The sequence below is a fragment of the Anabrus simplex genome, chromosome 13 (assembly GCF_040414725.1).
Source record: "Anabrus simplex isolate iqAnaSimp1 chromosome 13, ASM4041472v1, whole genome shotgun sequence".
NCBI classification, from domain to species: domain Eukaryota; kingdom Metazoa; phylum Arthropoda; class Insecta; order Orthoptera; family Tettigoniidae; genus Anabrus; species Anabrus simplex.
In genome coordinates, this window is record NC_090277.1 from 36710266 (window position 1) to 36720694 (window position 10429).

Below are 10429 nucleotides of genomic sequence, written 5' to 3' on the forward strand. Positions count from 1 at the left end.
AGCAGTACCCTAATCCCTCAAATGCATGGCAAAGTTTGCTTATTACACGTTCACCTAATGACAATTCAGTGCTTTCCCCTTCATGCTTGCCTTCGTATACTGATATACCTAAACAATAGCCTGTCACTGCACAAGCTATTACCCATATCTTGAATCCCCTCTTTATAGGTTTCATTGGCATAAACTGCTTGAGAGAACTTCTCCCTTTGAAGCCAACCATAGATTCGTCTATCGAAAGGAAACGTGAGGGATGGAATACGTCCTTGAAAACAACATTCAAATGGTTCAACAATGGTCGCAGTTTGTACATTCTGTCATAATTTTGTTCTCCTTTCTTTGGCATTTTTGAGTTATCATTCAGGTGCAGGAATCTCAAAATCTTGAGGAACCGCTTCACTGACATTACTGCTGAAATTCGATTATTGTGGAAGTTGCTGTCATTGCTCCAATAAAGTCTGAAACTAGGTAAGGTATTGAACCCCATTATAATTAGTAGCCCAAGAAAAGCCTTTAGTTCATCAACCGATAAGCCTAGCTCATAATGATGTTGTGAAGCATACAAGTTAGATTGAAGAACAATGAGCTGCAGGAATGTTGTAGGTAGGAGCAACATGAAAATTTTCAACGGACTGTTTATATCTACTTGAGCTTTATGCGATAAACCAAATGGCTGAGAAAAGGCTGTAGAATAAAATTGCTGCGGTACTTTACAATGCTTTGACCACGGTAATTCATCAGGCCTACCACCTGAAGGATCACTTTCACCCCCCTTATCTTCTGCTTCTTCTTGAACTTCCTCATCTTCTGCATCAACAGTTGGCACGTTATTAGTATCAAATGGGACTGCCTCTGCACTCTGGGAACCGAAGGAATTGCTCAAATTTACAGGTAGACAGTCTTCTGCATCTTCATCGCCGCCTACATCTGAATCTACAGCCATTTCATCCGTAACCCTGTTGAGTTCCGCCTCTAACTCATCTTCTGCCAACCATCTTCTAGAGTGTGCCATGCCTGTAAAAAAGACAAGAAGGGATAAAATCATACTCAGAACTATCAAATTAAGTTATAAATACACACTGGAATGCTTTCCGAGTGTTTTTGAAGTTATACGCGAAACATTACTAGGGTTCATTTCAGAAGTTATCGTACATAACCTCAGTTTTCCGGAACACCTTATTCATTACATCAATATAACATCTTAGCAGGACTGTTGTGAATAAATTCGCAATGCTAACAAGGAACTAGAACCTTCATAAAATACAAATCAGACCATGCATTACCAAAAATACACTGGTAGGAAATATAAATAAAGTAAGAAAAACGGCAGAAAACTTCATGATTTTTTCGATATCCATGGATACTGCGCTTTTTTCAAATATATTGTTGTCTGTATGTTCAATAATGTGTACATTACTTCACTAAATATGCTACAATATATATTGAATGATATTCTTACCTTTATAAGAAAAAGTTGTCGCAGATATCTTCATACAAGCACGTTTTTACACAACATGCGCCAATACACAGCCGGTAGAGCACGCTGGTATACATAATTACCACTTTTAGTTATTGTGTGATCAATGTGGCAGTGGAGCGCGAATTTCAAAATATGGTGCGTATTTATATCAGAGACCGTTTGGAGCTGTAGTGATCAGCTACAATGTTTAATGCACGTAGGTTCTTGTGTATAATATTTACGTAGAGAGCAAGTGGTAAGTATACTTACCAGTAACCTATAAAGGGTTAGTGTTAGTCACCTCCTCCATCCGAACATTATTCTTGTAACCAATAATCTTTACATACTGCTGACTGAATACTTCAGCCTTTTGAAGATCCTTGCCAATAAACTCCCCTTGTTCATTAATGATTCCCGGAATGTCCATCTTGGAATCTGTTTCTGCCTTGGAGTACCTATTTAAACCCTTCCATTTTTGACTAAAATTTGTCTGACTGCCAATTGTGCTTGCCATCATGTTTCCCTTCTGGCTTCATTGCTAGATTCAATTTCCTATTATGTCCCTTCAAGTTATCCTTCCACAGCCGTTTCTAACTCTATTTCTTTCCAACCTGAATCTCCTTCTTAATCTCTTTATTTCTTTCTTATAATATAGTGGGTCCTTACCATTCCTTAGCACCTCTAAAGGTACAAACCTCCTTTAACATTCTTTAACAGTTGCTTTAAACCCATCCCAGAGTCTGTTTACATTTTTATTTACCATTTTCCACCAATTGGGTTACTTTTTTATATCTTCCTCATGCCTCTTGTATCTGCCATATTGTACTGCCTAATAGTCCTAATTTTAATACCTTCCTTTCTATCATATTTATTTTTAACTACAACAAAAACAGCTTCATGACCACAAATACCATATCTTACTTAGGTTCCACTATAGATCTCATCAGGTTATACCAGCACCACATTCAGATTATTCTTCCAATGAATCAATAAATCAATCAATCAATCACTACTGATCTGCATTTAGTTCTATTGCCCAGGTGGCAGATTCTCTATCTGTTGTTTTCCTAGCCTTTTCTTAAATGATTGCAAAGAAATTGGAATTAATTGAACATCTCAATTGGTAATTTATTCCAATCCCTAACTCCCCTTCCTATAAACGAATATCTGCCCTAATTTGTCCTCTTGAATTCCAACTTTATCTTCATTTTGTGATCCTTCCTACTTTAAAGACACCAACTTATTCATCTACCGATGTCCTCCCATGCCATCTCTCCACTGACAGCTCGGAGCATACCACTTATTTTGCAGGTTATAAATTTCATTTTTTGTCCGTATTGAAGATCTACTTATGATAAAAATTCTTATAATTTTGTTAATTACCACCTATTCAATACAATAAAAACGTAGTTAAAACTTACGTATTTATTAAGTTGTTGATATGGTACATGTTCCGCACCTTTTTGTGAGCATCATCAGCCAATTATTATTTAAGGTTATATAAGATCATGAATCTATTATATTGGAAATAATATTATGCTTGTAAATCTGATTGACAAATCTTATAATATTTTACAGGTCCTATAACAATAAAATTATGTCTTCAAGTTAAAACATATTTGTCTAAAATCTATGTAAGTCTAACATTTTATTGACAAAACTCATCAGGTGAACATCCTTTAAATATATTTTTATAAACCTTTTGAGATCTGGCTAATTGTATTGATTCAATGTTGCTTGACTTGTATGATTGTTGTTGAAACTTCGTTAACTATATTAACACTTTTCTACAGTTGATAATTGCTTATGTTATGAACATTTAACTTGTTCTCGATGTTGCTGGAGTAACGTTTGTACAAAATGTATTGGCATTAATTTTATGTTATCAATACGAGAATAATGTTCATGAACAAACTTGTTGGTGAATAAACACTTTCTAATGTGATGTAGAATTTGAATTTTCTCGTATGTTCCAAATTGGGCTTGTTGGTATATCTGTAATGAAAGATAAAAAATATATGTTTATGGTTTTGATTATAATTCTGTATAAACTTCTTATCGAAAGAATTGTCACTTACTTTTCTTTCTGCTGCATAATTGTCTAGTGTTACTCCTAACCACTTGAGAACTACTTGTTCTGTTTGCACTCCTTGTATTATATGAGTGAGATTGGATGAGTTTACGTTTTGGCGGGGAGTGGAAAGGGGAAGTGAAGGTAGGCGGTGCATTGACAGCTGCAATAGATTGTGGAGGGAACTGCCTAGGAGAAGTAGGGGAGGAGTTGAGTTTGTATGCGTCAATAAGCCATTAACTTTTGTCGGATTAAAATGTTTATAGATTTTATTTATGTCAGATTTAAGCACTTTTATTAGTTCCGGTAATTGTACTAAGAATGGGTTCTTTATTTCAATTTCGTCATTTAGGTTTTTATTTTTGTTGTATTGCTGATCTAAATGAATGTATATGTTTTCTAATTCCGTCATTTCTTTTCCTTTTTCTACTCTTCTTAAAATTCTTAAATCCCTTTAAATAGTTGTAAAACTGTGTCCAGTTTCTAGCATGTGTGCTCCCATTGCAGAATATTTCTTGTGTTTGGCTGCATTTACATGTTCGGGATATCTTATCATAAAGCTTCGGCCAGTTTGGCCAACATATGAAAAATTGCATTCTGCACATACAAGCCTATATATATCAGATCCTTGATATTGATTACTATTTATATTAACTTAATTGTGGTTGAAGAAAATATTTCGGTTCGTGTTTTGGATTTTGATGGCAATGTTAATATCATGTTTATGATGGTATTAGTTACTTCGTATATAGCTGGGTTAGTAAATGTAAAAGTTACAAATTTGGATTTCTTATTTTTATCTGTTATGAGCCTTGTGGCCAATTTTATTTTCACCTTATTAATGATTTTGTTAACCATCTCTGTTTTATAGCTGTTATTTTTATGTTACTGTCTAATTTATTTTAAAAATCCAAAATATTATCACTATTATTCATTTTACTGTCTATTATAACAAACGTGTCATCCACGTATCTCTGCCAAAGGTTTAGTCCTTCTATGTTATTCAAAATTTTAACATGTTCTAAATGATCCATATAAATGTTAGCTAGTATACCAGATACAGGGTCACCCATTCCCAAGCACATTTGATTATATATCTTTTCATTAAATGTGAAGTAATTATTATTTAAAACAAATCTCAATAAATTTATGAATTCTTCTATTTCACACCTACTTAATTTGTTGTGACTGAAAAAATTAAGTTTGATTATATTAATGGTTTCATTAATCGGTATGCAAGCGTACATGTTAGTTATATCATATGAACACATTTTATGATGCGGTTGCAGTTCGAATTTATTAAGCTTATCACAGAATTCTATTGAGTTATTGATTGTAGAATTACTGTAAAATTGATAGTGCTTTTTAAAAAATTGTGTATACATTTAGAAGTCTTATACGTTGGGCTATTCATGCAGTTGTTTATAGGTCGCATGGGTATATTAGCTTTATGGACTTTGGGCATGGCTCTGGCTGTTGGTATCTTGGGATTCATATTTATCAGCTTCTGACACTCTAGTTCATTAAAGAGGAAAGACGAATTTTTAAGCAATTTCTTTAAATTCCGTTGAATTTTGACTGTAGGATCTTTCTGTATTATCGAATAGGCTCCATTGGAAAAAAATTCTTCTGTTTTCTCAATGTAATAATGCTTATTTAAAATGACTGTTGTTTCCCCTTTATCAGCTTTGGTTACTATTATATCACTTTCGTTGATTTTAGTCTTTAATTCTTTGATTTGTTTATTGAGGTCGGGATTTAAGTTATTATTTATTTCTTTTACCAAAGTTGGAAGTTTCTTTTTAACCTCGAATCTTGTATCATTTTGTGATTCTAAAGGCAATTTCCCTATATTCGATTCTACTTCAGCTATAGTGGTTAATATGTCTTCTATTTGATGATGGTTGATGATCTTCCATTACTGATATACCAACAAGCCCAATTTGGAACATACGAGACAATTCAAATTCTACATCACATTAGAAAGTGTTTATTCATGAACATTATTCTCGTATTGATAATATAAAATTAATGTCAATACATTTTGTACAAATGTTACTCCAGTAACATCGAGAATAAGTTAAATGTTCATAACATAGGCAATTATCAACTGTAGAAAAGTGTTAATATAGTTAACAAAGTTTCAACGACAATCATACAAGTCAAGCAACATTGAATCAATACAATTAGCCAGATCTCAAAAGGTTTTTAAAAATATTTTTAAAGGATGTTCACCTGATGAGTTTCGCCAATAAAATGTTAGACTTAGATAGATTTTGGACAAATATGTATTAACTTGAAGACATAATTTTATTGTTATAGGACCTGTAAAATATTATAAGATTTGTCAATCAGGTTTACAAGCATAATCTTAATCCAATATAATAGATTCATTATCTTATATAACCTTAAGTAAATAATAATTGTCTGATGATGCTCACGAAAAAGGAGCGAAACATGTACCATATCAACAACTTAATAAATATGTAAGTTTTTATTACGATTTTGTGTATTGAATAGGTGGTAATTAACACAATTATAAGAATTTGTATCACAAGCATACCACTTAGTCGAGCAGCTCGTCTCCTTTCTCCCAAGTCTTCACAGCCCAAACTTTGCAAAATTTTTGTAACGCTACTCTTTTGTTGGAAATCGCCCAAAACAAATTGAGCTGCTTTTCTTCGGATTTTTTTTTCCAGTTCTTGAATCAAGTAATCCTGGTGAGGGTCCCATACACTGGAACCATACTGTAGTTTGGATCTTACCAGATACTTATATGCCCTCCCCTCTACATCCTTACTACAACCCGTAAAAACCCTCATAACAATGTGCAGAGATTGGAACCCTTTATTTACAATCATATTTATATGATTATCCCAATGAAGATCTTTCTGTATATTGATACCTAGGTATTTACAATGATCCCCAGAGGGATCTTTCACCCCATCAACACAGTAATTAAAACTGAGAGGATTTTTCGTATTTGTGAAACTCACAACCTGACTTTTAACCACGTTTATCATCATACCATTGCCTACTATCCATCTCACAACATTATCAAGGTCATTTTGCAGTTACCGGGCAAGTTGGCCCTGCGGTTAGGGGCGCAATCGCAGGGCTTCTAATGTGTTTTATTCAGTGTAAAGTTCATGGTAGTTTTATTCAGTATATCATGCCGAAAACTGTGTAAGCCCTGCAGATCACGGGTTTCTGACCCAACGTCTAGATTAAAGGAAATTGGATGAAGCTTACCAAATGGCCAAGCAAACCTGTATTAAGAAGAGTGTCTCCATTAAGACTAAAATCAGGCGTTACAAGACCATAATTTAAGCAGATTATCTGTTCTCCATGAAAATAGCAGAAATAGAAGAGCTGGAGAAAGGGTAAAAAAGATTCTTTAAAAAAATGAGGCACATTAAAGACTGAAAATGGGGACTTCAGACACAGGAAGAATGAATTCGTCAATAAAACAGGCTAAACCAAACAGAATCTGAAAAAGCTGTCATGTTTCCATCATTCTATTACCCTGACAAAATAATACCTGCCAAGTTTTCAGATATCAGTAGCATATTCCCAATGAATGTGCTTGTTTGTTGAGAATAGCTCCCAAACTAATCTCTGGAACAGTCTTTCCACACAGGTACTCTTGAGCAACAACTCTTGTAAAACTAATGTGTTCTATGAAAATATATTAGTTACATTAGTGATAAAACAATAGCCTAATGTAGTAGGCCTACTGTGTCAAGAACTGCACAATTGCTGCATATACAAGCTCATTGCACTAGTTTGCTGCACCTATATTCAATGTTGCTTACTATAGTACCATCCAGGGAGAATGCACATCCTAAATACATACTTAAAATTATCTACTTGTTCCAGTCTTATTCTCAATCTGAAATTAAGTTCTCTTCTAGGTGTCTTCCCTACTGCCATCACTTTAGTCTTGAAAAGGCTAATTTTCATAACATACTCATTGCATATTTTTTCATGTTGCAAGATATTATATTGCACAGTTTCAGTACACCAAGTCATCCACATAGGACAAACTGCTCACTTACAGATCTACCTAACTGAATCCCTCCCTGCCACCTTATACCTTTGTAACTTAGCCTTAATCTTCTCATTCCAAGTACTCTACTGCCACTGATCATACCTGTTTGTTCCAGCAACCATCCTCACTACTTTCATGTCTGTTACTTATAACATATTAATAACATATAGGCCGACTGAGGGCATCAAGATAGGCCCATTCTTTTATTTCTTGTATTGTAGATACATGTGAACAATGAAAAACAAAGGTAAAAAGTTAATATGTAACTATTTTGACAGGTGTTTCTACCAAAGTTTTTTAGATTTTATACTACAAATTAAAAAACTATATTTCATGTGATGTGATATTAAGGGGATATGATGGGAGAAAAAGTATTTATTAAAAACACTCATATGACAGTTACATGCTTGTAATAATTGCAGCCAATATATATGTATTAGGCCTATATTAATTTTAGATGCTAAACAAATTGTATTGTACAATTCCTGGATATGAGCCTTTGACTATTTGAAATTAATTAATAAAGAAAAAATAATTTAATTTAATTACCCTATGAGTTAATCAGAGATCATACAAGAGCCTGCACCCTACTCTGCCAAATGTAACTTTATATAATCAGTATATACAAACAGTTTTGACAGGCAATATAAGACATAGCAAAATGAAATCATTTACCACCTGAGCAACAGCCCTAAATAACATTCTACTGTAGACGGCCATAGTATTTCGTTGTTAGAATGGCATACTCTTCACTTCAAAAAATAGAATGCAAAGTGCTTGTTAGTAGTATCTATTATTGTTTTGTAGTGTTTGGTACACATTTTGGTGGAATTCAAGGCAAAATTTCCATTTTACTTCAACTGATTCATATTGAAAGGATGGACAGATATGCTTGGAAGTGTTCATGTGAGTAAAGAAGATGCATATGGACAACACACACAAAGTCAAAAATCAACATTGGGGTAAAAAGGAGAGTCCTATCAGCGCATTGTGAAAATCTTTGTCACTCCTTAATGGCGGATAGTGTATAGTCACAAAATACGGGGCTCGTGGTTTGTGCGGCAATAGGAAGTGAATTTTAGCAGTCGTAAGTGTGATACATTATTGTAACTTGCACAGTTATTTACGTCAGAGCATTCAGTGAAACCTGAAGAAATATATCTACAAAACAACAATGCCCCCCAAAGTTAAAGAGGTGCCAATGGGAGCCATTGTGAAGTAAGCAGTGCAGGAAGCGCTGAGCAGCAAGGAAACTCTCAGCACGCTTGCTAACCTCATCCAAGATCAGGTGACGAAGGCAGTTGCAGAGCAACTGAAGGAAACCATCAATTTCAATACGAGTGTGATCGAGGAAATAAAGCGTACGCTGGAAGAGACACGACCATAAGGGAACTAAAAAGGGAGCTGCAAATTAAACTAGACAGTTTAGAGCAGTACCAAAGAAGACCGTGCTTGCGTGTGTTTGGTGTGGAAGAAACTGCAGCAGAAAACAGGGACAATATTGTCATTGATATTGCTCGTGAAATTGGGGTGGAAGTATCAGTGAACGAAATAGACAGGTCGCATAGGGTTGGGAAAAGTCAAAATGGCCGCCCAAGACCCATAATTCTGAAGTTTGTTTCGTACCGGGAAAGAAATGCAATGTTGGTAAACAAAAAGGAACTCACGGGTACAAACAAACCAATTACCAAGGACATTACCACAGAGAGACTGCGGCTTCTGCAGGACGCTATGAGTAAGTTCATTGTGCAGAACGTGTGCTCCAAGGATGGCATAATTTATGTAAAGGAGGGAACACGTAAAATACCTGTGTCAAACCGCGAAGATCTCGATCGTATTCGCTAACCATGAGCCGACATTCTGTGAACTAAATACCGCTGTATAGAACTTAAATCAGAATGTCAACTGTAGCTATAGCCTATATTTTTTCATTAATTTCAATTTTTAGTTTCTTAATTTTATCTAGTGAAGTTTTTCCTTTTATAACTACAGTTAAATTTCAAGTTGGCAGCAACAAGCAACCAGGAAAGAAATGCCTCTAGTTTCAGCCTCGCCAGCCCACAGTCCCAAGCAGGTCACTACCTGCATCTCTCAGCCCCCACCCTAAGTAGGCTACGGCTAATCACCTTCAAGACATTATTTTGCCTTACCCTACCTCCTTACAAATAGCTCATGTAAACACTCAGAGCATTCTCCTACATTTCCCGGAATTATCTGAAATATTCTCAACCTGCAACCTGCATGCCATACTATTCTCCGAGTCGTGGTTGCGTCAGTCTATACCTTCATCTCTTGTTAGTATGAATGTTTATTTATTAGTTAGGAATGGCAGGAGCGGTAAGCCCGGTGGAGGAGTTGGTATGTATATACGGGATGATGTGAAGTATAAGGTGATATTAAAATCCCCCAGTGAGTTCTCCAATAGCCCTGAATTCTCGTTCGTTGAGCTCATAGTTCGCGGTACGAAGTGCTTGCTTGGTATGGTGTATCGTCCACCGAAGACTGGTAACATCACAAATCTGGAGGGAGCCCTACATGACCTAACACCCAGGTATGAGCATCTGATTTTAATGGAAGACTTCAATACAGACTTGACAAACAAATCTACCGAAACAAAACGATTGACAGATGTTTTCATCCATTAATTTGACAATACTACCCCTAAACTCTACACATCATGTTGCCAACACACGTACGCTCCTCTATCTAATAATTACTAATAACACCAACCGAATACTAACTCATGGACAAAAGTCCGTTCCCGGTCTCTCCCGACATGACATGGTTTACGCTGCGTATGCCTTGAAGTGCCCTAAATTCAAGCCGAAATTAATTACATATAGAGATTTTA